This window comes from Rattus norvegicus (assembly GCF_036323735.1).
Source record: "Rattus norvegicus strain BN/NHsdMcwi chromosome Y unlocalized genomic scaffold, GRCr8 chrY_unlocalized_21, whole genome shotgun sequence".
In the NCBI taxonomy this organism is placed as follows: domain Eukaryota; kingdom Metazoa; phylum Chordata; class Mammalia; order Rodentia; family Muridae; genus Rattus; species Rattus norvegicus.
Window position 1 is genome coordinate 346,767 of NW_026947380.1, and position 14,609 is coordinate 361,375.

The 14,609-nt window shown below is 37.2% G+C and overlaps 1 long non-coding RNA gene across 8 annotated transcripts in view; it reads right to left on the minus strand.

Moving 5' to 3' along the window:
* LOC134484642 (uncharacterized) overlaps positions 1–14,609 on the minus strand; it is a 203,943-nt gene that overhangs the window by 115,442 nt on the left and 73,892 nt on the right. For 7 of the 8 annotated variants that reach the window (XR_010062208.1, XR_010062202.1, XR_010062206.1 and 4 more), the window contains 3 exons: positions 13,904–14,042; positions 7,018–7,215; positions 273–363 (listed from right to left, as the gene is read on the minus strand). This is a non-coding gene — a long non-coding RNA (uncharacterized LOC134484642). Of the gene's footprint in view, positions 1–272; positions 364–7,017; positions 7,216–12,570; positions 12,801–13,903; positions 14,043–14,609 lie in introns of those variants that run through there. The other variant, XR_010062207.1, reaches the window with a different exon arrangement.

Here is a 14,609-nt window from a genome sequence, read left to right on the forward strand (position 1 = left end):
CTTTCGCACATTATTTCACAGGCTGATGGTGGGTCTCATAAGTTTATTCTGGAAGTTGCTTTACAATAATCATTCTCTGATCTGGAAGAGACCCTTTTTAATGTTATGAGATCTGTTAGAACCATATCAACCATCATTTTCCACTCCCAGTTTAGTACTGAATCATTCTAAACTAAAGGTCTGTGGTCTCTGATAAAGGCAGCATCTCCCCAGACTAGTATTAATATTGCTCTTGGCACTGCATTTATGATACATCAATGTGATTTCCTTACCATTTTCATCCCCAGGAGAGTTTTTCAATTCTTCATTTCATCTGATGGGTCTAATCTACATCGTCACCCAGGATGATATTTGAGAGTTTTGCTAAAAAATTTTTAAAAAAGAAAGAAAGAAAAGAAAGGAAAAATGAAAGCTTATCTCACCAATTGACTCAGAACTTAAATGTTATTCAGTGGAAATACTAGTGGAAAGATTGAGATGATGAAGTCTCAACTAGAAGGACTTCACTCTCCCAGATATTAGTGTAAGAAACAAACTGCACTATTGGTATTCAAAGCATGGGGGAGTTTGCTCTGAGCAGAGGACACAATACTTTCTATTCCTTTATTATTTAGGACCTTTTTATATTTTATGAAAAGAATTAATGCCATGAGCTCTCAGGAAAACATCTGTGACCATCCAAATACTTGGCTTTTGGAGTAAGGAAATGAATGATATAAAATCTCTGACTTCCAGCGGCATAAGAACTGCGAAGTCCAGATGTTTCGGAGAGGCTCACAGCTCTTGATTCCCATATGTGTAAGGCTCAGATCCAATCTATCTCTTCAGTGATCCTACTCAACCCCTACCAAGGATTCACTGAGATTTCCCAAGGACCACATATTTCTTCCTTTTTTTTTGACACCAAGTCAGAAGACCAGCTTCCTCCTCCCCATCACTGATCTCTTCATCCTCTTTCTTCTCACTCCCCAATGGCTCGTTTTTCTGAATTACAGGCCAGTTAGTAAACTCTAGAGGTCCTGAAGGAATATTTGAAAGGGAGTTGCAGTCACAACAACACTTGTGACATCACGGAAAAAGCCTACCTGCTAAATAGCTTCCTTACATGAACCAGATACAAGGGTGCCCTTTCCTGGTATGTCTCTTGTGACACAATGGAAACCTTTACGAACTCCATCTCTCTAAATCTACAAACTTATCTTTGCTTCCTTAGTGGTTACATGCTCTAAATGGTGAAATTTGGTCAGGGACCTGGCATGGGTAGAAAAGATTTAGGAACATGGAGTGTAGGAGATTCTTCTAGATAATATTTTATTCCTAGGTACATTACTGTGAAATACAGTTCAAATTCTAGGATTTCTCTGTATCACAAAGGCCAGTATTTTCCCTACAGACCTTTAGTTTTAATGAATACTGTATTTCACTTCTTACTGTATATTCCTTGATAGGTGATTTTATAAATGTTCCTGAATGTGTACTCAAACATTCTAATTTCTAAATCCTTTTTTGCAACGATTTCTCAACAAAGGCGCACAGCAATAGACTGAGTATAACAGTAAATATGGTGTAGCGACATCAAACGATAAACTCCAAAATTATATTTTATCCAAAATTTCCAGATATCAGTTAAAAAAGGACCATATGGAGCATAGAATTTTCTTTTCTAGTCACTTTTGATATCATCTGCAAAAATATCTACATTCTAGTGTCTCAGGCCCAGATTTAATTGTTTAGGATGTTTTACCATGTTTCTTTCTTAAGGCCAAGCAGAAGGTAGAGGAGGATGATCACAAAGAAGAATGGCTTCTGGACCAGTGAAACCTCAACTTCAATAGGTTCATAAGAACAGGAGAGAGTCTACTTGGCAATGCCATTTGTGGATTCTACCTTCTTGACCTATTTGCGCAGAATCCATGTTAAAATTCCACCTAACTTCATAATTGTAGGAGTCACTAAAAGTATATATAACAGCCACCAAATTAAATAAGATTGATGAAGCTAAGAAGTGCATTTTACCAGGACCTGGATGTAGATATTTCCTGAGAGACATAGCTAGAGCATGTCAATTACAGAAGTGAATGCTAGTGGCAAACCAGTGAACTGAAAACGGACCTCTTGTTGGTAGATTTTGAGAAAGGATTACAAGAGTTGAAGGTGATTTCAACACCATAACAACAACGGTACCAATGAACCAGAACTTCCTGGTACTAGACCAATATTCAAAGACTTTACATGGACAGACCAATTTCTCTAAATGGATATGTGGCAGATGATGATCTTAATGGACACTAATGGAAGGAGAAGCCCTTGATCAAACCCAGAATTGTCTTATAGTTCAAGGGATTGTCAAGGGGCAGAAAGTGTCATTAAAGAAGGGATAGTGAATAGGTAGGGATTTTATAAGAAGGAAAATTAGAAAGAAAATAATATTTTACAGGTAAATAGAGAAACATCTAGTTTAAAAAAAGCAATTAAATTTGCTAAAAAATAAATAAACTCAAGATATAAAAGATAAGAAAACAGTCATCTAATCAAACCCATTGACTCGAAAATCTAAAGTGGTATTCAGAGTAATACTAGTGGAAAGACAGAGATGATGAAGTCTCAACTAGAAGCACATCTCTCTCCCAAATATCAGAGTCAGATAAAAACTGCACTATAGGAATCCAAAGCATGGAGGTGTTTACTCTGAGCTAGGGACACAATACTTGTCTTTCCCTTCTTCCTTAGGACGTCTTTCTTTTGGACAAAAAAAAAAAAAAAAAAAAAAAAAAAGGCCATGAGGTCACAGCAAATCAACTGTACTGTTCCCAAAACTTGACTTTTGGAATAAAGCAATGAATGATATAAACACTCTGACTTCCAGGAACCATAAGAACTTGGAATTACTGATGCTTCTGAGGAGCTCTCAGCTCCTGATTCCCATATGGTGAAGGCTCAGATCAAGGCTATCTCTTTAGTTACTCCAGTCAACACGTATGAAGTATGCACTTAGCATTCCTAAGGACGACGTATTTTTCTCTTATTTTAATACCACGGCAGAAGGCCAGGTTCCTTCTCCCCATCATTGTTGGGCACTATGGGAGTAGAAGCCTTTTGTCCTCCCTAGCTTTGTCTCCTAGTTCAAGGGAATGTCAATTGGCAGAAAAGGGGGTTTGAAAAGAAGAAAAGGGAACAGATATGGATCTCAAGGGCAGGAATCTAGGAAAGGAAATAATATTTTAAATTTAAATATAGAAACAACCAGTTAAAAAAAACAATAAAATTTGCTAAAGAGTAAATATAATGAAAGATAAGAAAGAAAACTGACAATTAATCACATATATTGACTCGGAAATCCAAAGTGGTATTCAGAGTAAAACTAGTGGAAAGACTGACATGATGAAGTCTCAAACAGAAGCACTTCTCTCTCCCAGATATCAGTGTCAGACACAAACGGCAGCATAGGTATCCAAAGCATGGTGGAGTTTACTCTGAGAAGAGGACACAATACTTGTCAATCCTATCTTCCTTAGGACACTTTCTTTTTTACAAAAAGAATAAAGGCTATGAGATCTCAGGAAAACAACTGTGCCCTTCCCAACACTTGGCTTTTGAAATAAAGAAATAAATGATAAAAATTCTCTGACTTCCAAGAACTATAATAACAGGGAAGTCCAGATGTTTTTGGGAGGCTCCCAGCTTCTGTTACCCTTATATTGAAGGCTCAGATCAAGGCTGTCTCTTCAGCCATCCCATTCAATCTGTACCAATGACTCACTGAGCTTTCCCAAGGACCATGTATTTCTTCCTTTTTTTATATCAAGAAAGAAGTCAGCATCCTTCTCCCCATCTCTGATCTCTTCATCCTCTTTGCTTTCACTCCAAAATGGCTGTTTACTCTGAATTAGAATTCAATTAGTAAACACTAGAGGTACTGAAGTGATATCTGATAGGGAGTTTCAGTCACAACAATATTGTGACATCACAGAAGCTAGGGCTTTCCAGGTTACAAGAGATGTTTCAGGGAGGGCCTAATGATTATGTCATTGAGAAGTTCAATGGTATACCTGCTAAACAGCTTTCCTTACATAGACCAGATTCGAGGGTGCCCATTCCATGTATGTCTCCTGTGACACAGTGGAAACCTTTACATACTCCATCTCTCTTAAGCTAGAGATTTCTCTTTGATTTTTTAAGCAGTTACATGCTTGGGATGAAAAAAGTTAATAAGGGCCTTGGCATGGGTAGAAAAGTTTAAGGAACATCTAGTGTAGGAGGTTCTTCTAGATAATATTTTTATTCCCAGGTTCATTCCAGTGACATAGAGTTCAATTTTCTTGGTTATCTATGTATCACAAAGGCCAGTATTTTCCCTACAGTCCTGTAATTAAATGAATATTATATTTACTTACTTTCTTATTGTACTTTCATTGACAGGGCATTTCATAAATATTCCTGAAAGTGTACTCAAATATATTGATTTCCAATTCCATTTTCTACAATGATTTGGCAACAAATTGTGCCTAGCTATAGACTGAGCATAATGGTGTAAATACTGTGTACTGACTTCAAATGATAAACTCCTAAATGCTTATTTCATCTAAAAATTACCAGACATCAGCAACACAAAGGGCAACATGGACTATAGAATTCGGTTCTCTAGTCCCATTTGATATTAATTCTGTACTACCTATCTTCCTGTGTTCCCATGGCCAGACTTCAGGGTTTTGAATGTTTTAATATTATTCTTTCTTAAGTAAAAACCTTAGATACTGGAGGATAGGCAGAGAGAAGAATGGCATTACCACCAGTAAAACCTCAAATTCAATATGTTCATAATACAGGATGGAGTCCATTTGACATTGTCATTTCTGAATTCTACATTCTTTACCTAGTTGGGAAGATTCTATGTTAACATTCCACCTAACCACCTAGTTGTAGGAGCCACCAAAAGTATGTATATATATACATCTGCCACCAAAATGATATAAAATTGATGAAGCTAAGAAGTGCATTATGGGGGCTGGGGATTTAGCTCAGTGGTAGAGCACTTGCCTAGGAAGTGCAAGGCCCTGTGTTCGGTCCCCAGCTCCGAAAAAAAGAAGCAAAAAAAAAAAAAAAAAAAAAAAAAAAAAAAAAAAAAAAAAGAAGTGCATTATGCCAGGAACAGATATAGACCTTTCCTGAGAGATACAGCTAGAGTATGTGAAATACAGTGTTAAATGATAACGGCAAATCCTGAACTGAAAATGGACTTCTTGTTGGTAAATGTTGAGAAAGGATTACAAGATCTGAATGGGGCTTTAATCCCCATAAGAACAATGCCAATGAACGAAACCTTTCTGGTACTAAATCAACATTCAAGACTGCACATTACAGACCAATGGCTCCAATTCCATATGTATCAGAAGATGGTCTTGGTGAGCAACAATGGAAGAAGAGGCCCTTGGTCCACCCTAGGTTTGATTCCCAGTTCAACGGAATGTCAAGAGGCAGTAAGGGGGTTATAGAAAAAGGGGAATTGGACAGGTCAGGGCTCTTTTGGAGAGGAAACTGGGAAAGGAAATTATATTTGAAAAGAAAATATAGAAGTATCCAATTAAAAAAGCAATAAATTGCTTAAAAAATGATATAAGTAAAAGAAAAGAAAATTGTCAAGGAATCATACGTATCGACCCAGATATTTAAAGGGTACCTGTCAGGGAATTGTAATCAGAGTAATACTAGTGGAAAGACTGAGATGATGATGTCGCAGCTAGATGCACTTCTCTGTCACAGATATCAGTGTCAGAAACAAAGTGCACTATAGGAATCCAAAGCAAGGAGGAATTTACACTGAGCAGAGGATACAATACTTGTCATCACTCCTTCCTTAGGAACTTTTTCTTATGGAGAAAAATAATGAAAGTCATGAGCTCTCAGAAAAACAACTGAACCCTTCCGAAACCCTGCCTTTTGGAATAAAGAAATTAATAATAAAAAATCTCTGACTTCCAGGAGCCATAACCAGCAAGGAAATGCAGATGCAACTGAGAGGCTCTCACCTCCTGAATCCAATATGTTGAAGGTTCAGATCAAGGCGATGTGTTCAGTGTCCCCTCACAACCCCTACACAGTACCCAGAGCTTTCCCATGTACCATGTATTTCTTCGTTTTTTAAACTAAAACATTAGGCCAAATTCCTTCCCCCCATCTCTGATATCTACATCCTATTTGTTCTCCCTCCTAAATAGCTGTTTAAACTAAAATAAAGGCCAATTAATAAACCTTAGAGGTACTAAAGGAACGTCTGAGAGGCAGCTGCAGTCACGACATTACTTTTGATATCACAGAAGAAGCTAGGGCTCTCTAGGTTGCAAGAGATTTTTTAGATACGGCCTAATGACATTATCCCTGAGAATTGCCATGGCCTACCTGCTAAAGATCTTTCTTTATATTGACCAGATTCTAGGGTGCCCTTTCCAGGAGTGTCTCCTTTGACACAGTGGAAACATTTATGCAGAACATCTCTCTAATGCTAGAGAGTTCCCTTTGCTTTATGAGTGGTTACCTGCTCTGAATGGACAAAGTTATTCAGGGTCTTGGCATGTGTAGAAAATACCTAGTAACATGGGATGTAGGAGAGCCTTCTGGATAATTTTATTACCAGGTCCATTCCTGTGACAAACAGTTCAATTTCCTAAGTTCTATCTGTTTCCCAAAGGGCATTGTTTCCCTACAGATATTAAAATGAGTGGATTATGTATTTCATTTTCTAATTGTTAATTCCTTGATAGGGGACTGTATAGATATTCCTGAATGTGTACTCAATAATTCTGTTTTCCAAATCTAGTTTTTTGCAATGATTTTCGCAACAAAGCTGGCCAAGCTAAAGAGTGAATTTAATAGTGTAAATATTGTGTACCTACTTCAAATGATAAACGCCCAAACTTTTATTTAATGCAGAAATTACCTGACATCAGTAAATAAAAGGACAGCATGGACAATAGAATGCAGTTCTGTAGTCACATTAGATATCATTTCTTTAATATCTACCTTCCTGTGTTCCAAGGGTGAGACTTCAGGCTTTTGGATGTTTTACAATGATACTTTCTTCAAGCCAAACAATAGATACAGGATGATGAGAAGGGAAAAGAATGGCTTGAGTTCCAGTAAAACCTCAACCTCAATAGGATCATAAGAACAGGAGGGAGTATATTTGGTATTGTCATTTGTGGATACTCCATTCTTCACCTAGGAGCACAGAATCCATATTAAAATTTCACATAATTTCATAGATGTAGAAGCCACCATATATATATATATATATATATATATATATGCAGAGACAGAGACAGAGACAGAGACAGAGACAAGAATAGATATCTAGATAGATAACTAGATAGATAGATAGATAGATAGATAGATAGATAGATAGATAGATCAGCCACCAAAATTAGATATGATTAAGTTTAATGAAGCTAAGAAGTGCATGATTCCAGGGACAGGTTATATATATTTCCTGAGAGACACAGCTAGAGCATGTTATTTACACAAGTGAGTGCCAGTGGCAAACCAGAGATTTGTAAATGGACCTCTTCTTGGTAAATTTTGAGAAAGGTTTACTAGAGCTGAAGATGCTCTACCCCATCAGTAGAACAATGACAATGAACAAGAACATTCTGGTACTATACAGGTATTCAAAGACTGTACATGGGCAGACCTATGGGTCCAACTGCATATGTAGCAGAGGATTGCATTGTTGGACACCAAAGGAAGGAGAGGCCCTTGGTTCTCCCTAGGTTTGACTCCCAGTTCAAGGAAATGTCGAGGGGCAGTAAGGGGGGTTTAAATGTAAAGGAAGGGAAACGTTCAGGTCTCTTATGGAGAGGATACTGGGAGAGGAAAAAAACATTTAAAATGTAGATATAGAAATATCCAAAAAATATTAAAATTAACTTAAAAATTAAAAAAAAATCAAAGAAATATAAGTAAATAAAACTGCAAGGTAATCAGACATATTGATTCAGAAATCTAGAGGGACACTGTCAGGGAATGGTAGTCAGCATAACACTAGTGGAAAGAATGAGGTGATGAAGTTTCAAATAGAAGCGTTTCTCTCTCCCAGATGTCAGTGTCAGACAGAAACTGTACTATAGGAATCCAAAGCTGGAGGAGATTACTCTGAGCTGAGCATACAATACTTGTCTTTCCCTTCCTCCTTAGGTCTTTTTCCTTTTGGGGGAAAAAATAAAAGGCATGGGCTCTCAGAAAAAAAAAAAACACTATACCTGTCCCAACACCTGACTTTTGGAATAATAAAATTAATGATAAAAAATCTCTGATTCCCAGGAACCATAACAAGCAAGGAAAACCAGATGCTACTGAGAGGTTCGCACTTCCTGAATCCCATATATGGAAGGCTCAGATCAAGGCTATGTGTTCGGTGAACCCTCACAACCCCTACACAGCACTCACTGTGCTTTCCCATGTACCACATATTTCATTTTTTTAAACTAAACAGAAGGCCAACATTCTTCTACTCATTTCTGTTATGTACATACTCTTTGTTCTCCCTCCCAAATGACTGTTTGTACTGAAATAGAGGCCATTTAGTATTCCCTAGGTGTACTGCAGGAATATCTGTGATGCAGTTCCTTGTGACATCACAAAAGCTACTGCTCTCCAGGGTACAATAAATTTTTCAGGGAGGGCCAAATGATGATGTCACTGAGAACTGCCATGGCCTACCTGCTTTCCTTATATTGACCAGATTCAAGGGTGCCTATTCCAGGAGAGTCTCCTGTGACACAGTGGTAACCTTTGTACTATATCTCTCTACAGCTGGAAACTTCTCTTTTCTTCATCAGTGGTTACAGGCTCTTAATGGACCAAGTCCGTTAGGGGCTTGTATTGGGTAGAAAAGATCTAGGAACATGGGTTGTAGGAGATTCATCTGGATAATAACTCTATTACCGGGTCCATTCCTGTTACAAACTGTTCAATTTTCTAGATTTTCCCTCTTTCTCAAAGGCCATTTTTTTTCTCTACAGGCATTTAACTGAGTGAATTTTGTATTTCATTTTCTAATTGTTCATTCCTTGTTAGGGGACATTATAGATATTCCTGTATGTGTATTCAAACATTCTGTTTACCAATTCTAGATTTTTGCAATGATTTTGGCAACAAAGGTGGCCAAGCTATAAAGTGAATTTGCAAGTGTAAATATTGTGTATCTACTTAAAATGATAAACTATCAAATTTTTATTTTATGCATATACATAGCTGCCTGAGTAAATAAAAGGAGAGCAGGGACAATTGAAAATGTTTCTGTAGTCCCATTAGATATCATTTCTGTAATATCTAACTTCCTGTGTTCCAAAGGGTGATATTTCAGCATTTTGGATGTTTTAAAATGATTCTTCTTCTGGCCAAAGATAAGATAAAGGAGGATTGACAGGGAGGGAAGAACTTGAGGTCCAGTGAAACTTCAACTTTAATAGGCTCAAAAAACAGGAGCGATTCTATTTGGCATTGGCATTTGTGGATTCTACATTCTTGACGTAGCTGCTCAGAATCCATGTTAAATATATATATAAAATCAGCCACCAAAACTAGATAAGATTGATAAACCTAAGAAGCACATTCTGTCTGGAACCAGATGTAGATCTTTCCTTGGGACACACCTAGAGCACGTCAAATACAGAAGTGAATGTGCTGTTGCAAAAATATAAAAATAAAAGTAGTCTTTTACCCCGCTAACACTGTCACTGTAGTTTCCCAAGCCTCTGCTAGATATCTTGGTTGAATACAGCCCTACACCTCATCTGCCCAGTGTCTCTTACTGCCACACACATTCTTACACTCAAATCCTCACATAAAAGAACACACAACAAAATAATCTTTGACCCAATTGATAAGATATAATAGCCCACTTAAGCATACCAAGCCTGGTACCATCCATACCTTTGGAACATTAATAACAACAAGTAAATACACAGAGCAGAATCTTAACGTCACCTGCCATGGCTTCTCACCTCTCCTCTTTCTGTCTCTCCTTTTTCCTCTAGTCTCTTCTACTTCCTTCAAACTTCTTTCCTGCCCATCCTTCCTTCCTCCAATGATAGGCCTCCTTCTATACTGGACCTGCCCCTCACCTGTACTTCACAAATTTAACGGTAAAGTGGTTTTGCAGAATTCACCTGAGTTCTGAGTACAGGACAAGGCAGCTGTCCTTAGAGCAGTGGATTAGCATCAAAATACAGATAACTTCAGTGTAAACAATGTTTCCCCCTTTTTGTTCAGTTAAACAGACTTTTCATTTATATATCAATTGAGTAAGATTATTACCATTCAACAATTTATAAAGCATTTGATATATTCAACACCCAGTCTGTTACTATATCAGTTAGAAATAATATTTAGTTCTTCATTTCAGCTTGAGAAAGGCTTAAAATCTATATTATGTCTTGGCTAGCTTGTATACTATCTGATAACTATCCAAAAAATATCTATATCCAGATTTATACGGCCTGATAAGCAATTAGACTATAATCAGTCTCCAAACGCGCCAGAAGTCTGAGAAAGACCAAATATCTATACACATAGGAAGCCTATGACGACTTCTAGTACTGAGAGGTTGTAGAGACAAATTTCCACTAGCACAGTCCACTGTTAGCAACATGTGAGTGGGATACTTCCTACACTTTTCAGTGTTTTTTCCTAAATATTGACTTTAAAATGCATTTAGCATAATAAATATTGAGGAGGATGGAGGGAGGGAGGAAACTGAATGGGAGGGGAGGTAGGGAAGGGAGTAGGCTTTGGAGGAATTAGTTATAGGGAAAGCAGGGAAAAGAGAATGGAAATCACAAGTGTGGGGTGCACATCTCAAGGAAGATCCAGAGAACTGGGAAAGGCGAGTCCCCAGGATGTCTATTGGGGTGACTGTAGCAATGAGGGTACAGATCCTTAATTTGCCAATTCTGTAGCCAGGAATGACTCACAGTGATGTGACAAGGAAAAAAACCCACCCATTAAACCTTCAATCAAAAGTGAACACAGCCTACAAGATCTTCAGAGACAAAGATAGAAACAGTAGACATGGAAGGAATGTCCAACCAATGGTTATTACAGATTGAGACCTACCGCGTGAGCAATCACCTATCTCTGATACATTAAAGATATTCTATCATGCTTGCACACAGATTCCTAGTATAACTTTCCTCTCTGTGACTCCACCCTATACCTGAGAGAAACAAGTGTAAAGATTCACCACAAAACATTAGCTGGAGCTTGGGGAGTCTTTAAAAAAACAGGTGAAGAATCAAGGCCCAGATAATATGAGGGACTTCACAGAAAGACCAATAGAATCAACTCATGGGGACTCTTGGGGTTTTTCAAAGACTGAACCACCAACCAGAGAGTGAATATGGACTGAGCCTGAGCCACCAGGACATAGGTAGGAAATGTATAGCTTTGTCTTTTTATGGGTTCCCCTGACAATGGGTGTTGGCGTACCTTGAAGATGGAGCACCGATCTTGGGATGTAAAATGAGTAAATAAATGAATGAATTTTAAAGAAACAGATGTCCCATCTACATACAACATGTTTTGGGGAAACCCAATTCTAGTTGTTTGGTACCCACATGAAGACAAAGCCTGTGGACTGCCTATATCCTTAGAGGCCATAATCCTTTTCATTCTGTTCTTCCATCTGTGTCCCCAAGCACCACCCCTGGTATGGCTAATGGATGTCTGCTTCTGTCTGAGTCAGCAGCTTAGTGGAGTCTCTCAGAGGGAAGCCATGTTAGACTCCTTTCTCCAAGCATAACAGAGTGTCAGTAGTAGTGTCAGGGATTGGTGCTCATCCCTGGGATGGGTCTCGATCTGCACTAACCATTGGTTGAAATTTCCTCACTCTCTGTTCTATGCACGGCGCCTTCATTTCTTGTGGTCAGAATAAATTTTGGGTCAAAAGTAGGTGTCTTTATCACTCCATTTGGGTTGCTCTCTGGCTACCAGAGATTGCTTCTTCAGGTCCATATCACTGAGGCTGTGAGTCTCAACTAAGGAAACACCCATTGATTCATGGGCATCTTTTACCCCAGCTCTCTGCCTCTTTCTGGATATGACCTCTACCTCCTCAACCCATTTATCTAGGCTGCTGTGTCTGTCCTCACTAGCAGATGGTGTGATCACAGAGACTAGATATGCAAGGTGAGGAGATACCCGAGGGTTCCCCTCCTGCTCAGAGGAGAAAAGGCTGGGGGAAGGATTGTGAGAGGGGTGAACTGGAGGGGGCAGTGTGCAGCATGTAAAGTGAATAAATAAACAAATAACTATGAAAATAACTAAGTCTACTTGAAGGTAAGAAGCAGGTGTGTGTGTGTGTGTAAGTAAGTAAGTAAGTAAACTTGAATGTAAGAGCAGTGTGTGTGTGTGTGTGTGTGAGTGTGAGTGTGTGTGGCTGTGTATGTATTTGTGTGTGTGTATATATATATATATATATATATATATATATATGAAGTTAAGAACAGGTGGGTGTATGTTTAATATTAAATTATCACATTTGAGAAAACAGTAGTCTATGCAGAAGAAAGGACAATTTAGTCACTATATTTACAAAAAATGGTGTTTGCTGCAGATGAATGAATGATTCGGTGATTAATAGCATTATCTGTTCTTCCAGAGAACCTGTTGACAGCTCACAAGTGGCTGTAATTTCAGCATCACGGAACCTCACACCTTCTTCAACCTCCTGGACAGTAGGCATGCATGTGTTGCACATGTGAACAAGCATATGTACAACAAAAAGTATAAAAACAGAAGAGCAGTTCCTGGTTGACATAATTTGATTTTCGTGAATATTCATAGTAATGATCACAGTCAAATAAACACTTTATTGTTCTATAGTGCAATCAAAACCACTAAAAGTTAATGATCACATGAGTCACTTAAAATCTATTTATTAAAAAATTGCAATAAAAATTTGCAGAAATGAAATTAAAATTTTATTACTATATGAATTAAAAAACATTAATATTCTCATATAGAGCTGAAAATAATACTTTACACATATTTCTTTGGCTTGTATAAATATTGCAGTTTGTGGTTAATTTGCTGCTGGTTTTTGTAGGAGTTCTTTTCCAGGTATTAGCCCATAAACTCTATAAACTCATGAAGAATACACTACAGGAATGTAGGCTCTATTGTGTTGAATCCAGGAAGGTTGCTATATGTATTCCTTCTTCTCTGATCAATTTTCTCTACGTACATTACAAGGATATTTTTGTTCATGGGTTCTTCCACTTTTGTCAAGCTGATAGCTGATAGCTGATAACTGGAGAATATTTAATTTTGGAAGATCATTTTTGAAGATATTTCCTAATGTCTGCACTATCAATGATATAGATTTTCAAATGTGTGGCCAAAGGAACAGCTATCAAGGGACTAAACATGACTTTTAACTACTGTTGCTTTGTCTTTTTGAAAGAAGTAATCAGAAAGGGATGCTGTTTGTTTTAAGGGACTCTGGGGGGAAAACAGGAAGGAGGACAGCATTTGAGACATAAATAAATTAATAAAATAAATAAATACAAAAAATAAAAAAGAATTCAAACTATACAGGAAAAACAGATTTAATTGCTAGGAAACAGTATGGTTTTATATCGTGTCCTAATTCCTGAATTTTATATACTTTAAGCAATCTAATGACTAATTCTCAAAAATCAGAAAATTGAAAAAAAAATGTTACAAGTAACACAGTAGGTTTACCAAATCATATCAACAATGTTTCTAGAACTGTACACTTTCTATGCCCATATCCAATCCAGAAATCCAGTTAACATTTACTTATTACATATCTTAAGTCATTCAGTTTTGTGATAATTCATTACTATTTTTATCTTCTGTGACCACACCTTTGAAGATAACTACTTACCTTGCAAGAATGTCTCTGAATTTGGATTTGCCCAGTGGTTTTCCTCTTTTAGGTTGAGATTATATGTACTTGACACAGATACCACAAAGTGTTTCTTGCTTCGCTTATCGCAGGTAAGCATTAGGAGGATATCTGTCATCTTAACAAGAACCAAATATGGAGCAATGAAATTATTTTAAATTATTTTCCTTTCATATTTAAAATATTTTAATGTATTTTCTTTTGTATTTCTTTTAAAGTAATAGAAGTTATGGGAGAATCACTTAAAGCCTATGGAAAGACTGTGTGTCTCTTCAAAACTTTAGGATTGGTTTTCAGCATCTCTGTCATTTTTTCACCAACATTTTGACCTGAATGATCCTTACTCCATGTAAGAAAACTCAGAACAATGAGTCTGAAGAGAATATAATTACTGTCTTTCTGTATGGGTGACTCATGCCTAAAACAATACTGTAGTTTTGGTGTCATGGTAATTTGTCAATGTCTTCAATATTTTCAGCACACTTAAATGGAATTTTATTTTTGTTTCATTATACTCATAAAGACTCAAGATTCTAATTGTATATTATTTTATTTTCCTGTTGAATAGCAACCTGAATCTAATTATATAACTCTAGCTGACTTTTATTTTTATATTCGGTCACTTGTAAACTCACTTCAGTTCCTGTATGTGAATGCATATTTGTGTGTGTGTGGGTGTGTGTGT